The sequence below is a fragment of the Nanorana parkeri genome, unplaced genomic scaffold, assembly GCF_000935625.1.
Source record: "Nanorana parkeri isolate BGI_ZX_2015 unplaced genomic scaffold, ASM93562v1 scaffold65, whole genome shotgun sequence".
NCBI classification, from domain to species: domain Eukaryota; kingdom Metazoa; phylum Chordata; class Amphibia; order Anura; family Dicroglossidae; genus Nanorana; species Nanorana parkeri.
In genome coordinates this window covers 2,255,548-2,280,891 of record NW_017306333.1, presented here as the reverse complement: position 1 = coordinate 2,280,891, position 25,344 = coordinate 2,255,548, and the positions used below count along the sequence as shown (strand labels likewise).

Below are 25,344 nucleotides of genomic sequence, written 5' to 3'. Positions count from 1 at the left end.
AAAGGGCCCCAGGCATGAAGGGGTTAAAAAAAAATTAAAAAAAAAAAAAAAAAAAACTAAAAAAAAAAAAAAAAAAGTCACAAATAATTTTAAAAAAAGGTAATTTTTTAAAAGTCCCCCGCCACCCCACATACACACGCAAACATGAGTTGGGTGCGCCAACGTGCAAAAGCGACGATTCCGCCTATTGTGCCGCACGTTACATATCACCGCAAACGCCAGGATGAGAGAAATAATTTTAGGGCCATCAATCACTGATAACACTAAACTGAAGAGCGGTAAAAGCTTTTAAAGCGGTGCCTATGGACAATTTTCGGTGTGGTCGTTTTCTGCGATTTCGCGGGCGTGTCGGCAACCCGCAAATGCTGCAGTGCCGTCCGTCCGTTTTTTTACTACGGGCGGACGGCAAGTGGTTAAAGCTTAATATGTTTGGTGTCTATTTACCCGACGTGACCCCGTCTTTTATATGTTACCAAAAATTGGAGTGATAATAAACGTTTCATAACATTTCAGAGGGAAACTGGTTTTTCTTTTCAAAATTTAGGGTACTTTTTTGTTATGTAGTAAAGAATAAAAAACCCCAGTGGTGATTAAATATCACCAAAAGAAAGCTCAATCTATCCCCAAAAAATGGTAGAAAATTTGTTTATAAATGTCAGTCAAAAAAGCACTGAATACTGAAAAATGGCCTGGCCTTGAAGGGGGTTTAACACCCTGGTCTTTCAGTTGTTAATGCCCAGCACATCAATGCAAAGACAGGAAACACTCCATAACAGATGGCAAGCATGTAAAAGCAATATTGTATATCCATCTAGCAAAGCAGGAGAAAGCAGCTGAAAAGCCCGGAGAGACTACTATATGTCAAACCTCTACTACTATGGCCAGTGAAGAAGCTGATCAAGCACAGTTAATTTCATACAAAAGATGTGCATTTTAGTATGTGTGCGCAAAAATTTAAAAATGGTTCTGGCAGCAAAAAGGATTTTTTTTAAAATCAAAGAATAATTCTAGGCAGCATGTGAAACCAGTCCGTGAGCTACGAACGCTATCCAGAAAACACTACACCTGTACTCAAACTAAATTGACCTCATCTCAGCTACCCAGACAGCAAAGCTAATGCCCCCTGCAGATAGAAGAGCTCTTGGTCGGCCTCAGCAGTGGCCATGTTAGGTCTGATCACAGCTACCCAATCAGCAAAGCTAATACCCGCTGCTGATAGGAAAGCTCTAGCTATGTGTCAACAGTGGGCATGCTGGGCCCCTGTAGAGAGATTCCTGCTTTTACAGAGAGGGAAAGTCCTGCTTTGCAGCATGTTGGCAGGGGACAGGCTTTTCTATTCAGGTTGTGCCTGTTATCTAAAGAAAACCAACTGTAAGACATTGCACACTCTTTGTTTTGATGTAGATGGAATGTATTTAGCTGATTTAAACACTGTAGAAAATATAAGCAATATGAATGCATTTACAAAATAGCAGTACTTTAAAAATGAACAAATGGCACAAAATGGATAATTATAAAAAATAAAAGTTTGTTTGAATAATTATTATTTAATTCTCTTGACAACATAGCGACTAAGTAATTTGACCAGAGCATATAAAAGCCTCCAGAGATAAATGTCAGATTTGCCATTTCCAACTGGCAGGCTCAAGCTTTTTTCCCAAGGAGGCTTGTCTCAGCTGTAAACACGGAGCTCTCTCCAATAAATAGGCAGCAAAGCTACAGCTGCTCCTCCAGCCTGACTTGGTAACTCAACTGTCACAGTGATGTTAAAAAAGAAATATCTAAAGATAAAGAGAAACATAAAAATATCGACATTCAAATATAGTGATCATTTGTAATGCAAGTATATAAACCTGGAAGACGGGTAGCAAAACATATGAATAATTAAGTGATTATCACAAACAAAAGTTAAAGTACACAAAGTTACTATATGCAAATTCAAAGTTTTGACCTGAAGTCAATAAACTTTTTTATTTAATTTAAGACAGAGTAGGGAACAGCTGGCTCTGCCTCTAGATAGGCAGAGCCAGCTGTCACTCACGCAGCTGGGCGGATCTCGAAATCGATGTTGGGATCCGCGCCGGCTGCGGCGTCTCGGTATACCGCGAGCTGTATCTCACGGTATACTGAGCTTAGGGTGATGGGAGGACGCTAGTTTGTGTCCTCCCGTTACCCTAAGGAGAACTATGGGGAAAAGCCCTGACCCCATAGTTCTCCTTTAAGAAATTCCATTCATTCCAAAAGTGAATGTTAAAATCAAAAGGAAATTTCAAATGACATTCATCAAGCTTTGAATGTTCTGATAAGATTTTTCATATGAACATTTAAGGAAATTCTAACCGCGTGCACCTAAGTAATAAACAAATATGCTTGTGTCTATGTATATACAGTTTATGAATTGCAAATTACTAATAGAAGATTTTAAAACAAACATACATTGGTAAAATTATTCACATCAAGCTGACCTCCTTCCAATGTATGCCTAAAAAATATTTAACAAGATCTTATTCTCTCTTTAACATCCGCTATGTTATAATCCATTTCTTGGCATGAAAATCAGAGGTTACGCCTTGGATACAATTTCATAAATGTGTCTAGCAACTTTAAATATTAAACCTTATATTACAAAAATGACCCGTTTCCTGAATGTGATAAGAGAAGAGCTCTTATTTTAGTAAATGTAAACTATGGTGACTGGTAATCAGACCTGAATTATGAAATCAATTTGTCCCTCGCTGTTTAGATTAAACAGGTAGGTTTCCTCAGCCACAACACATATGTTATTTAGGGACATTTATTTTCCAACAACGCTAACAAAACACAGACATTACAGTCCCTGTCACATGGCCCTGCTATATCTAGTATATCAGGGTTCATTTAAGTGAACTTGTCACAAGTAATAATCCATTATGCCCTACTTTAGTGCAAGTTCATGCATAAAATTATAGTCGCGTGCAAAGCTGACCAAGAAAAAGCAGGGAAAACAGCAGAAATCAGATCAACGTGTATTGGTTTTTCTACTTCAGGCTAGTATTTTTGACAAGAGCGTCCATCAGTCGCAGCATTTCCACTTCTCCCGTAATGAACAAGGTCAAAATCACGCAGAGAAATGTATTAACATCAAGTCAAAGTGTCTGCTGTGGTAAAGGCTCACATCAAGAAGCAGACAGAAGGTGTCAGCCTGACATCACTCAGTTTTTCAATATACATACACTGAACTCTCCAATTTCTAAAAAGTAAATACTTCAGAGAGACAAAAATTGAAATGAACGGAACACAAAGGGCTCAAAGTATACAAATGCATTACAATTAACACAACACAAACTGGACAGTCATAAAAAATGCATTCATAGTAATACAACACATATTGTTCACATTAAATTGCTTAAATACATCCTGTATCTTTTTATGCACAGTGAGTACCTCTTTCTCTACCAATACGGCACAAATTATATATTTAATAATTCTGCAGTGATATAGATCAGGTGTAGGTAACCACGAAGAGGTGTAGATCTACCTGAACAACGTAGAAGAGATCAAAGTTTACCAGGGTGCTTTTTCAAGGAGATAACGTAGCAAGGTAGTAGCAGTAGTACGTAACGCACAGTGTAGAGGTCAGTGGAATATATCGTGCAGTCACAGTGCAAAAGTCATTAGTACGTAGCGCACAGTGCAGGTCAGTAGTAGTTAGAACACAGTGCAAGGGTTAGTAGTACATAAAACACACAGTGTAAGGGTCAGTAATAGCACACAGTGCAGGGATCAGTAGTAATTAAAGCAGAGGTCAGAAGTACATAGCGCACAGTTACAGTGCTACCCAATACTGAATGTCCTTAAATTTCTTTGTATTTTAACCCTTTGCATAGAAACAGCTGACAAAAGGGGATATTATAGCGCCAACGAGTTTAAAAAAACAAGGTAGGTCCCAAAGCCTACTCATTAAAGGGTAACTCCACTTTACAAAATATAAAAAAATCTTTCAAAAATAGCATATATAACTGTAGCACAAGCAATTTGGGCAATTTAATTAGCGACTCAAAAGCATTCTGTACACAGTTGGTGTATGGCACGCCCCCAGAAATGCCACTTCCTGCTTCTGTGATTAGTTGACGGATTTTCCCAGAAGTCTGCATTAAGGTAACTAAGGTACAAGTACAATTTTTGGCGTCACTTGCAACAGGAATTTCATTTTTAATGAGATACTCACTAAAGGCTAATTACTACTAAAGGGATGCAGACACTGCAGCATTACACAGGAAGCCCACTAGCTGGTTGTAATTGTAGCCCTGTTATGGGATCAGCTCCTTTAAGAGAAAAGATATTGCAGCTGCAGGTGGAGCCAGAGAGCACAGCTTTGTGGGGATTGTGGACACAGCCACTGAGGAATTACAAATGAAAATGGATACTTGAACTACAGTTTCCAGAGTGCTACAGGGGAGAAGGGAAGTAAACTCTGAGGGCTAAAGGTTGCTGGGCGGGGTCGAGTGTGAGGAGACAGAGAGGCCAGACTGCTGTTGCTTGTGTTGTGCAGCCAGCTTGTGGAGAGACTGTGCTCACTTGTCACACGTGCAGTCCTGAAGTGACATCTACTGCACAGAGTAAATCGCTGTTTGTTCCTGTCTGGAAAAGGATCCTCTGGGGCTGTGAGTGAGGTGCCATCCTGCTGAGAGGCCATTGTGGACGGCGACTCAGCCCGGACGGACGCCAAATCTGATTATCAGAACCCCTGATGACATCAGACTTCAGCTCCTATATACAGTTCTTCATCACAGAAGATAATTGCTGACATCCCTGCCGGCTACAGACGGACATCTCCCTCCGTGTATGGGTGAGAGGCCTCCGGCCTGTTGTCATTAACAGTACACACAGATTTTCACCGTTTGTATTGGGCCCCAAAGTTGGCTAGCTGAAGAAACTACCACTGGCCAGTGGGTTAGGTACCCGGGTACATTGGGACTAAATATATATATATATATATATATAGTTTGATTACTGTCCAACAAGTTCACAGTTAGAATAACCGCATTTACTGATCATCACTGTTATGCTGATGTCTCATATACAGTCTCTGTGTTATGCTGTGTAGAGATAAATGTTGATGTTGTATACTGCTATTCAGATTATTATATACAGTAAATAGTTATTTAAAATCTCACAAGGTGTGCTGGTGTGCTGTGGATTCATTGTTTGTGGTGTGTCACAGAGGTGATACAGAAGACCCGATCATCCAGCGGCTACTTCGGGGGTGAGCGCTACATAATGAACACAGACCCACCTCTTCAGGGATCAGTTTGGAAAGGACAGGCTGCAACAAACAGATAATTCTTCAGAACAGAAACAGGTAAACTGCAACACAATTTGTTAAAATCCTTGTAATGTACACAGATCACCCGGAGAGGAATTTTTTTTTTTTCTCAACAAAAGTGGAATTACTCTTTAATGAGTCTTAAGAGACTGGGTTGTACCAGAGGCTGTGCTATGGCTCTAAATTGGTAAAGTACTCTGTGGCCAACAGTAGAGAGAGACTTGGAAAGTGCCACAAGCAGAGCCCAGTGCTCAAATGTCAAATTCCAGGCAACCCTTTGCAATCTCCAATCTAGCTTTCAAAGATATTGCTGAGGAAATGTCTTTTTTACAGGATTACCAGGTGACAATGAAGGAGAAAAAACCTGAAAAAAGAAAAACTATTGCAGCTGTCACATCTATAGACTAGTAAGCTGTTTTTTATGTTGTATGCTTTAATTTCTTCCAATACATCTATCAATTAATAGCTGTACAGGGCAAAAGTAAAGGCTTACCCCTCACATCACTGCACTGCCTGTGGAGCATGGATACAGCCAGTAATACACAAGTTTTTGTTTAGGATGCCCTTTAAATTTTTATTTTTAGATGCACTTTAAAATGAACTCACAAAAATAGAAATATGGGAGCTTTCATGCTGACTTGCGCTTAATAGGTAGAAGGACTGAGGCCATCATTCCGATCCTGGCTTCACTGTCTAGTGATTCGCTGGCATGGAAGAAGCCAACTGAGGTACAATCCTGCATGTTTGCTTCAGGTTTAACTTACTAGTTGGTAATGCAGAATCAGGACACTTTTCCTATAACCTGCATCTTGTAAAACAAGCAAGCAACAGTAGCACGCATTTCAGCACGCTCACAGGTTCACTTACATTTTTTTGCACCATTATATTCTACTGCAAATCCGGTTTGCATGAGATACGCCACGCTCGCTCCGAACTGTCATCCGCCCCCCACAGCCTAATCAGTGGAGCATCCCCCATCTCTTTGTGACGTATAGTTGTGGGGCAGGTGATGCATTTACCACAACTGATTGGGCTGGGAGGGAGGACTGTTAAGGTGGCCATACACCTTAGTCTTGCGATGGTTGTAAAGTAATTAAAAAAACGTACGATCTGCCCATCTTGGACAGGCAGATTGTACTTGCGATGACTGCAATGCTGAACGAGCCCGTTCGGCATTTGTCTCCCGAGCATGTCACAAACCATCCGAAAATCGTAAGATTTTCGGCTGTTTTTCGAACATGCTCCTTAGACAAAAGACGTGCGACCGTACAGTAAAAACGGTCGCACGCCTTCTATACACTTTGCGATTATCGTGTGATAATCGCACAGTGTATGGGCACCTTTAGTCACAGTTTTGAGCAAGCTTGGGTGAACTCAGGTGAGCTTGGGTTGGCACCAAGCCCAGGCTTATCACTACACAATATGAAAACAATCAGAGTTTAGCTAAATAATGCAATGTGACTTACAGGATTTGGAAGGCTAGTAAACTCTGATGAAGACTATTATTTTGCAAAAAAAACGAAGCCATGAGGAGTTAGTGGGCCAACTGGGAAGGAATAATGTGTGCAAAGGCCAAATCATGTCTACAGAGGCACTCTGGAATGAAAGTATATGTTACCCCTGCATTTTTCATTTATAAAACACAGTCACATGACCGCCAAATACGACTACTAAAGAAAGGTAAAAATAATTTATTTCTCAGACAACTAAATGCAATCATGGTAGACGAATACTTTTTCTCTATATGCATATGTGCTTTTCTGGTATTACCTTCACTTATACTGTATGCCTACTAAATCCCAGAAGCAAGTTTAGCACTTTGGTAATTAATGTTCTAGTAATAATTGAAAATCAAATTTCACCTCAGAGAACAGGGGCCATAAATTAATCAGTAAGTCATTGAAATATTTAGCTGCAAAATTAGGAAAAAAAAGTGATAAAAACTATAGACACAATGTACCTTAACCCTCTCTCTCATTACAGGAAACAGTTAAACGAAAACTTTCCATTCGCCTATCCAACATTATCTTCGATGCGCAGTTAGTTTTTTTTTGTTCGTTTTAAACAAACCTTACAAAAGCCAAAACACACTCATGACTCCAAAACCAACAGCTAATAAACCTGAGTGTCTCAATCTATTGCAGAAATCCATCCTAAATGGGAAAGAGACTGCAAACACCCAATTATCTCCAGCAGAAAACCGACCACGAGCCCTCTGGGCTGTGACAACAATGACCTTCTAATGCTTTGTTTAGAGATGGAAACAATTACAGTGGCACACAATCCATTCTACAACATCCACAGCCCAATAAAAGCTTTTTATAATATTATGTATTTAAAGCAGGAGATAATTTGACATATGTCCCATCCGGGCCCAGTCACAACTTAGAATTACAGTTTCGCTATGCTGATTAGCAGTGAAAGCTCAGGTCATTGTAATGGGAGCTGAAGCTTCTACCACTGCACCCCAAACGGATATGCAAACAAGCAAAATCACTCCATGTGCTGGTCTCATGTTGGCATGAAAATGAGGTGAAAATACTTACATGCCACCGAGGTTTTGTTCTTTACTGGTCTTTTCTTTCCCATATTCTCATATGTGCCGCATTACTCAGAAGCATAAAGATGAAGAACACAGCATTCCCTCTTCACCTTTAGGCTAACAATGTGTTGCATTCAGATTTTTTTCCCCCCCCCAACTAGAGGTCCACGTGTCATTTCATGTCTGCGGTATCTTTTCCTTTAGAATATGAGCTAGCATGTATCTCAAGGGGAAGTACAGCTTTTTTGTGTGTGATGAAACAAAGATCTAATTATTGCAAATATTTGTAATGAGTGTATTAAAAAAATCTACTTTATTATTATACATGCTTTATATAGTGCCAATAGTTTGTGCAGTGCTTTATAATATACAGGGAGACAGTACAGTTACAATACTATTTAGAACAAGATGGTTATGAGGGCCCTGTCTGTGAGAGCTTACACATAGTTTGTAATTATATTTAAAGTGGATCTAAACCCAAAAAGAAAAATTTAATATATTGCAGCTTACCAGGCCTTAGAAGAGGTGGATGCATTAGTTAATTTTTCTCATGCTTCCTCCCCTTTATTTTCACCTGGCATCCTTTCAGTTACACACTTCCTGTTCTAGGGTGACTACATTAAGCTGCTCTCCTGGTTTGGAATACAAACACTTCCAGTTCTCATCATCTACGTTACATAGAAAGGCGTTGCATTGTAGTTCACAGACGATAGCTGGATTGATGAACACTGGATTTTACGCAAAATTAACAAGACCGTTTCTGTACTTGCAGAAAATGTACTTAGCCTGCGAAAAAGGGTTACAACATCCTTTAATAGGAGGCAGCTATATTTGCTCAGTACATATGCAGATATGCAGCTCAGCTCCATAGTATTGCTTTATACATTACTGTCTTTCTTATTCCCTTATGTCACTGCAAATTTACCATATAGTGAGTCTCTAATGAAAGCATAACACCATCTTAGGTTTCAGGGGAGAGCTTGAAGGCAGCAGTTCATCCTCAGGAGCCATTGCCAGTCACTTGCCTTAGAGGAGTAGCAGAGGCGTGTCCTGCGTGTGTTTTCCTCGTATCGGCAGTGTCCTCATCTTGGCCTGTAGTCTTCTCACGGAAATGTGCTCAAAAGGGTCGCTACGGCAGAGATCCATAAAACCCTGCAAGCCAAGGAGCCACCCATAAACTGGAAATGGCACCGGCGATCAGGGGGCCGGGTAAAACTGGTGGAAATAGCAGCATTTTAAACATGAAGTGGGATATAATACATCACCCTCAGCAGCTGAAAGCATTAACAAATAGGGTTTAATATGGATTTAATGGTTGTATTGTAACCTTCATGTTAACATGTTGATCATTAGCACCTGCCTGGTATAATTGTTTAATCATGCACTGGACCAAATCCCAGTAAAATCATTACCTGCCAGTGCACCTGAAAGAATTGATGCTGTTTTGAAGGTAAAGGATGAACATATTAAATATTGATTTTATTTATTTATTTTTTCTGTTTATGCACTCTGTAGGTTGTTATATGAAAATCTACAAACTATTCAATTCATGTCATTATTTTTTTTAAATCATCCTAACTTTGCAGATTTTTTTTTCACAAGTGCCTACAGACCTGCTAGACCAAGCTGTCTAGCAAAAGTGACAGTGACAGGGGGGTAAGATTTGATTTCCTTGTTTTTAAAAGGGAAACTATAATGGTTTGGTTTTGAAATAAACAGAAAAAAGGGAAGCAAAATATACAAGGAATTAATGTACTTACAAGTGTATGTATGGCCTTTTTTAAGTTTTGGTTTATCTGCATCTCACTGGTGAAATATTCCTTCAGTTGCCACCAGAACATTTGTTCCCATTGGATGGTTTACAGTCATCTTTTTCCACCCTAGTGACAACTCCAACATGTAGTATTTCCCCTCACTTTTAGTCTTAGTCACAACTGCCAGAGAGACAAAGAGGGAATTTATCAAAACTGGAGAAGACAATATCTGGAGCAGCTGTGCATGGCAACCAATCAGCTTCTCTCTTCAGTTTGCTCACTTGAGAGTTGAAAATGAATGAGAGAAGCCGATTGGTTGCCATGCACAGCTGCTCCAGATTTTGTCAGCACCAGTTTTGATAAATTCCCCTCAAAGGGTAAATACCCTTAGTGGTGACACAGACGGACAGCAATAAATACTTAGCAAAATGTCTAAACCTTCCTTACCCAAACTAAATTTTAAAAGGACGTTTTGCCTTTAGATTCTTTAATATTACTGGTATACTATTAGTGTGTTTTGGTGCACTGTGCATGATGTTTTTTCTTTATCCAATGTGGTACAATAGCAGCCCAATCAAATAAATGGGCTGCCTTAGTGCAATGCACAATAACATAGCCCACATTAATGCAATGCAGCAGAGCAAGGTGTGAAGGGGCTCTATAGGTGACCTGCCCTATAAAGAAAAACTATTTTTTTTTAGTTACCGTCTTATTCTGCTTTCCTTAAAAATGTGCTTATTGAAAAATATCCCGATCAAAAGTAATTTGACAGACCTTTAAAGAATTGGAGAGACAAGTAAAACAATAGGAGTTCTACCTTAAATTTCATCTCCATAGACTAAATTACATCTAAATGTTTGCACACTAGCATATATTTGTAGTGATAATCTGTTGACAGATTGTTAAGGCTCTCATGCACTGTAAAGTCTTTCATGTGGAATTCCCAACGCTTTTCAGCTTGTATACTGAATGGACATCTAATCAATAATAAAACAGATGAAAGCCATAAAGATTAGCCCTGATTTTATTTATTTATTTATTTTACAAACTTAAAATGTTGTTCATTTCTCTCATACATAATAGAAGTCTGCAGAAGTTATATTTGGAAAAGTCTCCTAAGATTTGTGAACTCTTTATCAGTTTTCTACAAATGTACTTTTTCTCCAGCTTTCTTTCCATTCATAAAAAAAAGCCAACAGAGGGACAAGCATCAATAGGCTCAAAAGTTAATTACTTGTAAAAACATGAAACGTTACATAATAAAACCGAATGGAAAATGTGAAAAAATTTACATCATTCTTAACCCCTCTATGACAGAAGGTAAAACAAATCTTGAACTGGAAGTTAAATTTGAAAAAAAATTCTGATCAGAAAGCTTTCTATAATAGAAGAAACTGTGCATCTCTCTTTAATGTATTTATTCTTATGAAGGAAAACTGTGCAATCTTCAACAAAATGTGAATCAAAACAGTTAAAGCGGACCAACACCACTCCCTCAATTCCCTCCTGATGCATGCAGCTCTGCACGCTAAAATCGAAACAAGTAATTTGTTTAATTAAAGAGTTATTCCGTTACTCATTAGCATGTGGCAAAGTAGCACCATGAAGGCAAGAAATATATAAATAGTTGAGTTTCTTTCGCCATATTACCTACAGTAATGGTGCCATTTTGATATGGGGGGTCTGCTTTAAGTAAAATAGAGGATTTGACCAACATAGAATGTGTGACATTGGTCCCTTAACACTAGAATATAAGGACTAATGTTGCCAAACATTAAACATAGTTCGAAGTCTCCAAAAAGTACTATTTTATGAAAAAGACTAGCAAGGGGGAAAATGATCATGTTTCAAAACACTTCTCCAAGTAGGGAAAAAAAAAAGGAGAGCTTATACTTTGTACATTTTAAAATACCACACGACCACCACCACAACAACAAAAGGAAATCTACACGTCTGCACTACCTGCCTGAACGTGTTTGTCTGGAGTGGATTCCGCACGTAATTCCCTTCATTAGTATTTACCGCAGCCTCATACCAGACAGAATAAGGGCAAAACAGATCCAATTACCACAGGAAACGTCTTATCTTATTCACACATTAAATAGCTGGATGCCTTCTCCGTTTTACAACTTGCTGTGTCTTTCTTCCTAGGAGACAATAGATACTACATGCCTTTAATGTACAACTGACTGTATTGGTAAAGGTCACATTACTGTGAAAAATCAACACAATCTTGCAGATATAGTAGTGTATAATTATGACTCATCATCAGTTTTGTAAACATAGAAGATGTATGAATGAGCTAGTAAGACCTAGTACGGGAGAACAAGACATTAGCAAATCAGCAACCAGCAGTGTGACAATTACATGCTGGCAAACAAAGGTGGCTAAATTAATAAAACAGCACAAAGAAAATATGGGGGTGTGATTTATCATTATTATTATAGCCATAGAGCAAGGCAGTGAAAAATAAGAGCCAGTCCCTTTATGAAATTGCTGTTAAGTTTCATAAAACAGCCCTCCGCTGCTAAAAAGTAGCGCTGTGTCAGAAAAAAACATGCCCATGACTATTTTGTACGTTTTGAGTCAAAGTCAGTCTCAGACCTCTGCATAGAGACCTCAGGTCTGCCTCTGACCTCTGAAAAACCAGGATGGCAGGTGGAGGGGTGTCACATATATGCACAAAGCCTTCCATAAGTTATTTACGTAAAGAATATGCCCCATTCTATGTGAGCTAGGAAATGATTAAGAACTCGAGTAATTCAAAAAGTTAACCCTTGCAGTGGGGCTTCCCCACGCACAGGGCAAGGGTTTTCTCTAGGGGCTGGCACTCACCTGATCCTCAGACCCGAGGCGGTCAGCACTGACCTCTCTCCTCCTCCAATCCGGTTGCTGTAGTATGTCCCTTGGTGTCCTTACGCCTAATACAGGTGAATGGACTGCATTTGACGTAATGATTTCACGGGGTTCTTAGTGCGCCAGAGCCCGGGGGGAAAGAGGCTGCAGGAACCAGTCTAACAGCCCGGCAAGATTGAGGACCAGGTGAGTATATATTTTTTTAAATCGAACCCCTAGACCAAAATGGGCAGTAATCCCTTTGGAGAATGGGGGTAGCCACATGGCAAGGGTTAATTAGACCCTTGCCATGTGGCTACCCCCACACCCTTGCCATGACCCTTGCCATGTGGCTGTGGCTACCCCCACACTCCAGGGGATTACACACTCCAAGGGATTATTAGATGCTACAGGCAGAGAATCAGTACCAGTATTTTTAGACTAGTTTTTACAAATTATTCCTATAAGCATATTACATACGCTCTTTAGTTGCAGGGTAATAAACCTATGTATGTAGACAGTTCAGCATGTATTGGCAAGACATTCCATAATGGAAACAGTGGCAACAACATTTGACTATATTGTGCCTGGCACCACAAATACTGCTTGTGCAAGCATAAGGGTACAAGATATAAATAAATAGAACCATTGGGTAGATTACTTCTCTGTACTTTTCAATTTCACATTTATTAGAATGGTGGAACAAGACTTTTTATATTTATTTTAACATGACAGTTCCAGATTCCAGATCCAGAACTTCTGGCACATGCACACTTAGCATTACCAGCTTCTACAGTAGGTTAAACCCTTTACACTTTAAAAAAAAAAAAAAAAGATCAAACCCAAAAATATAAAAATGTGTTTAATAGCTCTAATGCTCAACATAACCCCTAAACATAAATCAGATCTGATCCAAACTGTTCAAGGAACTTTAAACCTTAGGTCAAATTTATATTAGCACTGTGATAAATACTATCAAGGTGGTACTCCTGGCTAAAACAATATCACATCAAAAGACACATTTAGATTACATGCAATAAGCAGCTTGGCGTTGGCCATTTCAATTCTTTCCCACAATACAACAACACAATAGAAGATTGCTCCAAAAATTCCATTCCACTAATAAGCATCCATAGGACGCAACCAGTGCCTTTCAGCTACCCCCTGGAAGAGCTACTTCACAAGTACCTTCTAGGAAGTTCACAAACTTCCCATAATATGCCCGCACTGCATGGGTTAAGTGCCCATTTTTTTCTAGATGCAAAAAAAGTTATACTCACCCGAGCCGACTAGTGTGCTCCCTCCAGCCTGTCTCCTCCTCCACTCAAATGCTGGCATCCTATACACCGTACATTGACTTATGGGACTTTAGACTGCTGCAGCAGAGGGGGAGAGAGGCTGGAAGGACTGGTCTAAGAGCGAGTTGGCTCCAAGGATAGGCGAGTATAACTTTTTTGTTTTAGCACCCAGGCGAAAACGAGCACTTAACCCTTGCATTGTGGAGTAGCCACACTGCAAGAGTTAAGAAGCATTTTGCCTGGAGTTCTGCATTAAAAATATCAGTGGGAGAGCACTGGTAGTAAAGGTAAGCATGTGCACTGGAGGATCATGTGACCTGCAGCAAACTCTTCATTCACTTTTCTCGGACGTGCCTCTGCACAGCTATTTGAGTTTTAGGTCACCTGATCCAGAACTGTAATCCTATAGGAACGCCTTGTTACAGGCAACAGGTTATTTTATGCTATTCTTGACAGTCCTTCCCACTGTGATGGATTAAAGCAGACCGTGTTGATAAACTATTTCACATAACATTCACACAATTCCAACCCTGGAATCATACACAATCAAACTGAATCAAATTAGAAAATGGGGTGAACTTGGGTGAAAACATAAAAAAAAAAACTTGAGTGTTTTTGTACAAGCCCTGTGGAGGCTTTGATGCTCTTCTGGGAACAAAAACTAAAACAAAGTAATACATTTAGTGTAATAAGCTGCCATTAGCAAGACCCTGTTTGTCTGTGGAAGATGCAGCTTTGCTGAAAGAGAAATAGTCACATTGAATGGTGCTGATAAGCAATATTACTCAGTAGATGGCACACTAGTTAAGTCAGCATCTAAGGAAAGGAAAGAGGTTATTTAATGCTGAAATCTATCCACACAGTGAGCAGTGAACAATAATTCCTCTTGCTCCAATGATGAAGAAACAATGGCTGCATGGATTTTCCTATTGGCAGGACTAAATGAAACTGCGTGGATCATTTATTTTATCAACTGCAATAAAACACTAATTGATTTCATTTTATTTCCTTTTCCCGTTTCTCTCCACACACACTATGCTTTTCATCTACTTTCGCATTAGCCTTCTAACAAAATAGTCATTCAAAGCAACAAGGATAGACTGCAATCTTCACCTATCACCAGTTTTATTAAAAACAGACAAAACATATTTGATGGCTTTATAGAGAGCAACACAAGTACTACACAACAGTAATATAATATAAAAATGGTACTGGGCAGGTTTTAGGCACTTGTGAAAAAAACATGCTGTGAGGATGTTTTTATAAATAATAAATAGTTTTTATTTATCAATTAACAATACAGAAAATACCTAAATCAAATCAATATTAGGGTTTCCACCCTTTGATTACACTGCAATCAATTCTGCCATGTATACTTGCACACAGTTAGGGATAATACTTTGGGTAAAACACAATCTCCATAAATCAAACAGAATCAGCTGTGAAGGAGGAATGAAGCTGTGTTAGGAAAAGCCATGCTCTGTTAACAAGCCGAGGCTGCCGAAGACAGTTCAATTTAAACAATCTTGTACAATGGCAAGACTGAGCACAGTAATAAGACAAAGCAGGGTTATTTACTAAATACAAATAGGCTAGTCACCTTGCAAGGCAGTGTTCCCTATAGTGAATGAGGTGAAGCTTTCCTGACTTACATTATCCAATCAAGAAAAAAAAATACTGCAAATGATTGGGCATCCTTTCCACATGTAATTTTCACCACGTTCACTAAGTTAAATGGAAATTACCATGCAAAGTGAACAGACTGTTAATGTAGTAAGACACTGGGGTTTATTTACTAAAGGCAAATCAAGTCTGTGATAGGTATACATTTCGATGAAGACCGATGTTTCCAGAAACAGACAACAATGAGGACCGAAAACCACACAATATAAGGAAACATATCGCAGCAGATGAAAGACACACCACGCTCACTTCCCCTCAAAAATGCTAAGATGCCCAGTAGTAGCACAATCAACCCAGAAATGGCAGAAAACAGTAGGAGTAGTTTCTTCCCCCTCCTACGAAACAGCCTTGCATTTAGCAATCTAAAAGTAGATTTAGTTAGAAAGCTAAATATGAAATATCGCATATTATTATGCAGTCTTCTTACTAGCCAGCAGGTAGAGTCCTAGGCACTTCTAGACCCTGCCACTGGGAGCAAGTGTGCTGGGTCTCCTGACTGGTGCCCTGGGTCCAGTCAGATTGAACAAAGAAAGTCATGTTGATTGCAAGAGTGACATGCTCTGTTTTACACAGGTAGCACTGGGTACATCCAGCCTGACCCTGCTTGCATAGTTCCTTGGGAGCTGGGAAGGAGGAGTGTAGGACTTCTGCAGCAGCTTTAGTAAGGTAAGTAAACAGTTCATCCCCCACTGATCATCAATGTTAAAAAGGGGCATAATGACCACCAGTTTTAATGCTGCACTAAATTGGACACTGAACATCAATGTTAGGGGGGCACTCATTGGATACATGGCATTACTTTCATCGATGCAAATTATAGCTGTTCAATTACAGAATTCAAGGAGTCATCACAGCAACAAATCCCTTATCAAATGGCTTAGTCCAAGGTTTAGATCAAACTGAGCTGCAAAGCAAGCTTCACGTGTTGCTTTCTCCCTAGCTAATCCAAGTTGCAGTCAAAATCCTGCGTCATGTAGTAAATGTGTATTTCTGAAAAATACAGAATATATATATATATATAATGTGTGTTTGTATGTATATGTATATGTATATGTATATATGTATATATATATATATATATATACATATACATATACATATATACACACACAAACATTAATTAAAGTGTAAAATCTAACTTCAAAACATTGAAAATAAAATCTACCAATATCATTAATTCTCTTTAAGTACAGATGTTCAAACGTTGATATGTGTACTCCAAGAGGTGTTTCATACACTTTTAAGTAATAATTTTACCTACTAAATTTTTATGCCAGATTCATTTCAACATTTTGTTTTGCAAAGAAGTTCACTTAAATATTTTTTTTTTTTTAAAAGTAATATTTTATAGAGATATATGTCTAAATATTTCAACTGAAACCTGGATTAAATAAGAATTTAGAGGAAAAAAAGCTCAGAAATAACTAAATCTATAGAAGATGGAAATGTATCACTGACGTTACATGGACACTAGATGAGGACTAGGACCAGAGAAGAATATCTATTTTCACAATAAATATTCAAAACAACTTTGTCCACAAAGATTACAGTAAACCTCTTGTAGTCCAACACAAAACAGCATTCTGGCCATACACTGGCAGATCTTCATACACACATTCATTCAATAAATTCATCACAGATGGATATATCGTCAATATGGTCAAAAACAACAATCATCAATTTGAACCCATTAAAAATATTAGAAAAAAATATTTTTTTCTAACAAAATCCTACTGGTGTATGGCCAGCTCAAGGAACAAATGTGCATGCTCCCTCCAGTTATCCAAAGAGCAATGTTTGCTGCATGAGTGACCTACTGCAAACACATTTAAAATTGGTTTGCTTAGCCATGTGCAAATACCAAGTTTCAGAAAGGCATAACATTCTTAGTGTGAAATACTGTGAATTCCATCTCTAATTTGAGAAGACAAGGAGTAAATGTACAGCTTTTTTGGGGGACGGAAGAGTTACTTTAGCTAAAACAAAGGGCACCAAGGAGCAGATGGCAATTACCAAATGTTAGGAAGCTGTATATTATATAACAAAACTGTGAAATGGTAGAAAGAAAATGAAAATACTTTTTCTCCCCTATATTAAGCCAGGCTGTTCTTTCCATATGAAAACTGCAAGAAAAAAAAATCTGGGAGGTCTGATAACTTATTGCGGAGAAGTTAAAAGAAAATCTAAATTCAAAATCCCAAATCTTGCATAAAATACTTGATATAACTAAAACATATACTGATAACATTATTATACTTCTCTGGGGAGCTAGACATTATATCTAACAACCTAACAAATATTACGGACCAACCATGACCTTATAAAATAGAAACAATTTTAAAGTACTGTTCACTGACCTTTGTATAAACCTTATTATTACAGATAATTTGTGTGCTTAAATATGTCCATGTTCGTTATTAAATCTAGACATCAGGCTAGATGAAATTTCTCAGCCTCTCGAATATTCAGTGTTACTTCAATGGCTCTGAAAGCATACTGGAACATGCATACCCTATTAATGCTCAGAAAATGCTGCATGATTTTTTGAAGGCAATCATTCCAGTCCATTACACTACATGCTGTGAATCAAAATACTGCCTCATTGCTATTCTAAATATATTTCCATTTAATAGACTTGACACATGAAAAATAGCTTGAGAGAAGCAAGTGTCAACTACTCGACTACCCCTAGCACATTCTCAAATAACATCATGCACCAATCAGTACACAAAGTTGCATTCACAGGCTCCACTAGCAACCATGTCATTACATGATAAAACTCTTCTGGACCACATGACATGCAAATTATTATTATTCAGGATTTTTATAGCACCAACAGTTTGCGCAGTGCTTTACAATATAAGGAAGGCATTACAATCACAATACTATTCAAGACGAGACAGTAAGGAGGGCCCTGCCCCTGAGGGCTTACGATCTAAAAGGGAGGAGCAAGTGATACATGAGGAGGTAGCTGTGTGGGGATGAATTGTTTGAGAAAGTGATAGTTCAATGGTTAGGTTGAGGTGCAATAGGCTTCCCTGATGAGATGAGTCTTTAGTGATCTCCTAAAGGCAGTCAGAGTGGGCGACAGACGGACAGGTTGGGGTAAAGAGTTCCAGAGGATGGGAGAGACTCTAGAGACGTCCTGGAGGCGAGCATGGGAGGAGTTCACAAGGGAGCTAGAGAAGAGCGGATAAAGCACATTTACAGAATGCAGCTTTGAATTTTATGTTGGGTATCTTTGTTATTGCATGATATATTATTAGTTCTACAAATTTTGGCAAGCATGTTTGTCTGCAAATCACCAAAGGGCTGATTTTTAACAACTAAAATAATGAAAGCTTTACAAGTTGCCTAATGTGACAAATATTCTACGCTTCATCTTCCCGATTATCTTAGAGAGTAAAAAAATAACACTTGACTATTTGCTTTGGCCAGAAGCCGTACCTGGTGCAGACCCATCAGTAACTTTACAACTGTATCAATAAATTCCTTGCATGTCACAACATACATTATCATATAAAAAATATGCACCTTTATCACTGAGAAAAAACAGCACTTACACTCCTTTTGCCCAGGTCTGAAAGAAACATTTTGGAATGATGTATTTAGTCTACTCTAGGCAAGTTGTAGTATTTCCTTAGTCTCCCTCCCCCGTTCATTAACGTTCTGAGAAGACAGTAGGCTGATCTCTGTGAACCTGCCCATACACCTTACAATTTATCTGCAGATTTTCTATGGTCAGATGGGAAAAGGTGCAACAGATTCCTCCATCTACACTTACCTGTATGGATGGAGGAATCTCCACCTGGGCCAATCTGTTGCACTCTTTCCATCTGACCACAGAAAATCTGCAGATAATTGTAAGGTGCATGGGCACCTTAAGACAACATGTATATGCAACCAAGAACAAAACAAAAAAAGCAAATCAGTAGGCACCAGTACTTTTATGTGTCATCTCTAGGCCTTGCAGGTCAGATACTGACCCTTCATTATGCCTGAACAAAAATAGCAAAAGTCTCTGCATAACTGGGAGAAAGGATGATAAAAGCATAATCAAGAGTACTATGATCTCTTTAAGAGGTTGTAAGTGTTACCCTTACATAAACTCACATACCACTTTACCTTAGATATTACTGGGAATGCAGGCACTCTAGATAGGCAGAGCCAGCTGTCACTCACGCAGCTGGGCGGATCCAGACATAATTGTCAGGATCCGCTTCAACTGCGGCGTCTCAGTATACCGCGAGCTGTAGCTTGCGTTATACTGAGCTTAGGGTGACGGGAGGACGCTAGTTTATGTCCTCCCGTTAGCCTAAGGAGAACTATGGGGAAAAGCCTTAACCCCATAGTTCTCCTTTAAGGAATGTATTCATGACTTGTCAATGTACTGCAAGGTCAACTTTAACATTAACCCACCACCCCTAAACTTCACCTTAAAATAGTATTCAACTCTCAAACTTTTTTCAGGAATGAATCTAAATCAAACACTAATCATGTTTCCAAACAGCTCCAACTCTCTCAGCACTGCTTCCCTGAACTTCCTGTCCAGTACAACACCACAAGGAACATCACAGTCTCCAGCAACTGTCCATCTACTTGCTTAGAGAAGGGAAGAGGGAGAAAAGGAGGAGAATGGATCTGGGGAGAGGCTTGCCGTGCTGTGCCTGTGTATTTTCAGAGATGCACGCAGCTTACTAGCACCAACAAGAATGGCTCTATAGAACCCTGCAAGGGAAAGGAGCCACCCCAAAACAGGATATCAGGGCCAGTGCTCAGGAGACCAGCTGATTCTGCAGGAAACAAAAATCAAAAAGGCAGGATTCAATGTAAGTGATTTCATCAGCATTTCTAATAGCTTAAACATCCATTTGATTTTAATATCATTTTAAAGAGAATCTGTCACTTTTCCAAAATGTTCTCTATATAGTAAAATTGAGTCTCTTTAATCAAGACAAACAGGATAATTGTATAAATCACAAAAAAAATTATACTATCACACTGATATCAGAATTATCCTGGTACATCTCAGCACTGAAGCAAAAATTGCCAAGCCTGGTGCCCAAACTACAGAACAAAAACACTAATTAGACTTTGATCATGTGATCAAAAGTTTAGGATTGTGGTTATATTAGCAGCATTGGAGGAAGACTGCAGCAGTTTTTTCTCCATATAAGGTTAATAATTTCACCATTCTGTTACTCATGTTGGTCATCATGCATGGATCATTTCACAACAAAGCTCAAAAGCAGAGATTCTATGCTATGTTCAACTGTAATAATCAGAGTAAACTATCTTTGCACACTTAGGTGACTCGATTAGTGGCATTGTAGGTTGCAAAGCCAGTCATTCTCAATGACAACCCAACACATTTTACAAATGCATTCCAATGCACACGCACTGCAGCGCACCACAATGTAGTGTTGTACAGTGCTTCCAAAAAATGTCAAGTTCAATGCCTTTTAGTGCCTAGAAGTGAATTGGCAGCTCATTGGAAATGAATAGTCTGTTTTCATGCAATGTATGTAATATGGAAAACATCACACTGCAACACACCAGCGCACTTTAATGTAAGCTAACAGTACGTTTAGCTCTCGGCATGAGAGTTTTAGGGAAAACAAGAAAAGTGTGGATAATCTTACATAAGATAAAAGGTAACAAGGAGTAAATGGTCTTTTAATCCACACTAGCAAAAAAAATGCTTAAAGTGACACTAAACTCAGGAGTTAAACCTTAAAAATGCATTCAAGTACCTTAACTATTAACATAAATGTATCTTATTTGTGTATCACTCAGCTGTAGATCCTCAAATCATCTCTGAATTGGTGCTGACACTGTCCTTCCTTATGGAGGGGGGCTACTTTTGTTCCTCATGATCCCTGTGTGTGTGGTAAAGTGGCCACTGCTCGAAGTTTACTCCCGTGATGGACTACAATCTCAAAACAAATGAGTAAACTAAACGTGAGATTTTAGTCCATCACAGGCGTGTACTTGGAGCAGTGACTACTTTACAACACACACAGGGCCCATGGGGAACAAAAGTAGCCCCCCTCCAGAAGGAAGGACAGCGTCAGCACCAATTCAGAGATGATTTGAGGATCTACAGCAGAGTGATACACAAATAAGCTACATTTTTGTTAATAGTTAAGGAACTTGATTGTATTTTTAAGATTCAACTCCTGAGTTTAGTGTCACTTTCATTTAAAATGATCCAGAAATGTTTGTATTTGCATGTTAGTTCAGGTTAGCCATCACTACATAGATCTATGCAATTCATGTACAAGCCAGGAACATCAGATAGTTTTGTTTCTCAGTGTTTCATGGCCCCACATGATTTATTTCCACTGCATTGTAAAGTGATTAAGTACTGCAATATGTTCAGAGCACTTCTTAAGATTAAGCCTTTAGTGATCAAGCATTTTTTTTTTTCATAATTATGTACAGCGTTTTTTAAAAAGGAAGCTTTTTGACAATAGATAATTACAATGGTTTTGGAAGTTGGCACCGAAAATAGAACTGCATTATATTACCAGCCTGTACATAATAACATGTTATTGAACAACATCATTGATATGTTCCTCACTTTGTTCAGCAGGGCTAAAATATATATTCTATTCATGGATGAATTTTCCGGTGGCAGAATAAGTAGGTTGCCTTAAAGTGAATCTGTCACATCCGAGAAATAAGATCACGGTGTTCTAGCAGATCCCGTTTATTCTTACACTAAAGGAGTTATTGATAAGTCAACAGTGTAGTTCTGGCACCTTCTCTTTCACTCTCAGCACTGTCCTGTGCTATGCAAATAATTATTCAACATATTAGTACCCACAATTAACTCAGTTCAGCACTTAACAATAATATAGACTCTGCCACATTGGGGTAAATGTGTTACTTTATTTAATTTGTGAACTGCTGCAGGTCCAAACGCTATTTCACTTCTTGGTTATGGAGTGCCTTTAAATAAAAATATAACGGATAATACTCCTAGTGTTAATGCAAATCTCTATAAACTCCCAGCTCTTGACATACTTGGCATTTAGTTTACAATTGCTACGTAGCAACAAATTACAAATACGATGCTCCCAAGGCACCCTCGTCTATTATTTGTGGTTGATCAATTATTAGAACCCTATATGACCATTAGCAAACTCTGTTCTTGCCTGGCACGTGAATTTACTCATTAGCATTTATTTTACAATCACAACTTGGTTTGTTAACAGTGGTGCAGAGTTTACTACTGCAGTCACAGAGGAGAATTGAGCAATAAGTCTGCTGTGGTTATTTGTACAAGCAACGCTTTCCAATTAAGGCGCAAAGCCATGCAAAATGTCAGGTGCATTTAATGTTATGTTCATGCATATCTTTAGACACTGCTGCAGTAAGACCTCTACAAATCCCGTACTGTCGTTTATTTTTTGGAGCTTAAGGGCTCCTATACACCACAGCGCATATAAAAAATGCATGTGCAGTGATGAACATTTTTTATTGTGCTTTATTTCACTGCATTTAACTACTTTTTTTTTTAAATGCTTTGTAGTGCTTTTTTTTTTTTTCCAAATGCAATGATGGCTGTAATGACTTTTGGTGCTCTGTACTGCAAACAAATGCAGTACAAATGTCTACATTTTAGCCCAGTACACACCAACACAATGCTTTGGTGTGAACTGTGCACATAGACCGCAATAGTATGTGATGTGTCCTTTTGTTAAAGGAGAAGCATTGGGGAAGTAAAATGTACTCTTCCCAAAACTTAGAGCTGGCATCTGACACTGCAGGTGTCAATAAGTTATATTGCAGGTGACACTCCAGCTGTTGCCCTGCTGGCTCTATAGATTGGGAATGGAGCGATCACAAACCGCTGATCACTCAAGCTCACAGTCTTCTCCCTGCAGAGAGGTGCCTGTCAGTCACTACTCCCCGCAGGGATTCCCCCTCCCCTCTCTCTGTCCCTCTAGTGCTCACTGTAGAAACAGACATGGGAGGGGCGGGCACTGCTGGTTCTGGCTGTAGAGAAGCAAAGCCAGCTGTCAATCAGGCAGTAAAGTGGATCCCAACAACACTGTTGGGATCTTTCCCAGCTGCAGCGGGGCCCTGCACTGTCAGCATATAGTGGGCAGTAGCCTGCTAGATGCTGCCTTTGGGTCACAGGAGTACATAAATTACCTTCTGGAAACCAAAAGAGGACTAAAGCCAAAAAAAGGTTTGGATTCAGTTGCCATTTAAGCCTGTGTTGTTCAATGCAGCTCAATGAAAACAAAAGGGAACAGAGCGCCACCTCCGTGTGTAAAATCGTTTATTAAGATAAATAAAATAAGGGATATATGTACTCGCAAACCGTTTCATCACGCTTTAACAACAAACAAGAGGCCACACTGTGTGTTAACCCAACATGGTATTGCCCCGGCCATGTACCAGTTGCCTCCGGTCACATTACCATCCACCGGCCGCAGTCAGCCAAGATTGATGCGTTTCAGGGGCAAGCCCCCTTCATCAGCATCAATGCACTAGGTGTAAATGAGCCATTAATGACCCTTGCTAGACAATGAGGGGTAGTCCACAGCAAATGAAAATACAGTTTTGCTTAGTAAAAGGTATTCAAATGCATAAAACTACAACTGCAGAAAAAAAGTCTTGACAGCTCCAAAATAAAGCCCTGAAAATGGGACCAAAGAAAATAATAGAAAAAGGTCTCCCTCGCAGTCATTTGCTTATCGTAAGAAACATGAATTTTGAATAAATAAATATTGATACGGATATGCAATCTGGATGAACGCAGGAGTTCAATTCCGATTAACAAAAAGACCCATGAACCACAGTGTTGTACATTTGTTTCTGTGCAACACCAGGTATAAATCAACACTTAAAGGATAAAAGAAAATTAAAGGATGCTTGTATACATTGTCCTCAAGTCCCAGACAGGCTTTGGGACAATTCTGCCATTTGCCAGAATGGAGATCATATACAAAAAGAATTGTGTGATGGAATTAACTTCTGTGGATTAGCAGCCAGCAAAATACACTGCACCCAACACAAACTGGGCAATTGGACCTCAAGAGTTAAGGAGTAATGTTGTCAAAATAAACATCATTTAACCAGCTTTTAGTACCTGTTATCCAGTTTTGATTCCTGTTTTTTTAATCCACTAAATGAAACCAAAACCTAACCACAGATACAGCAAAAAGGATAAATGCACAAAGACAAAAAAACTTTCTTAGACAGTACCTTTTATACATTAAGATAATTCTGTTATGACTGTGAGGCTTTCCTTTGCAAAAGCATGGCCCCTGCTCTCCCCATGCCTCAGTGGAGGAGGATGTCTATGTCAAGGTAAGGATGGAGAGAACTATTCAATATACAGTAGCACAGCGTGTGCCACAGGCTGCACCACCACATTTTTTCCTGCGCAAAGCCACATGCATGCAGCGGAGCACTAAAGATGGCAAACCACTGAATCAGCTCCCATGGGCCACATGGTGGTCATGTAATTTTATATATGGCAAATGGTTCATAGCTGGGGGTTTTTTTGGTAAAGTCTTTATTCTTCGACTTTTGCATATACATATACAAGAACAAGTAAGAGGAGGGGGAAAGACAGGGGAAATCAGCAGCACAAGGGACAATGAATAGAACAGGGGAAGGCTGGTCTTGTTACATGTGGGGACCAGGAACAGGAAACATCACAGTGTCAATCTGCAAACTTGTATAGCTCGAGGAAATAAACCCAGTGTAATGTTCACAGTAGAAAGATTGTAGTAGCATTATGCAGTGGTATAGATATCGGGAACCATCTGGACCCCACTACACAATGAGGGGGGGAGAAAAATGGGGAGCGAGAACGAAAGACAGCAGGAGGAGGAAGGAAGGAAGAGGAGAAGGGAGGGGTGGGGCGGGGGAGAGCGGGTGAGAGAAGGGACAAAAAAAAGGGGG

General features: G+C 39.2%; 1 protein-coding gene and 1 long non-coding RNA gene across 2 annotated transcripts in view; one reads left to right on the top strand and one right to left on the bottom strand.

The window, feature by feature from the left end:
• GRIP1 (glutamate receptor interacting protein 1) overlaps positions 1-25,344 on the bottom strand; it is a 419,799-nt gene that overhangs the window by 269,540 nt on the left and 124,915 nt on the right. The gene's annotated exons all lie outside the window — the stretch shown is intronic.
• The window catches only part of LOC108804563, a 26,972-nt gene continuing 26,718 nt past the window's right edge, over positions 25,091-25,344 (top strand). The window contains exon 1 of the long non-coding RNA XR_001942368.1: positions 25,091-25,101. This is a non-coding gene — a long non-coding RNA (uncharacterized LOC108804563). The remainder of the gene's footprint in view (positions 25,102-25,344) is intronic.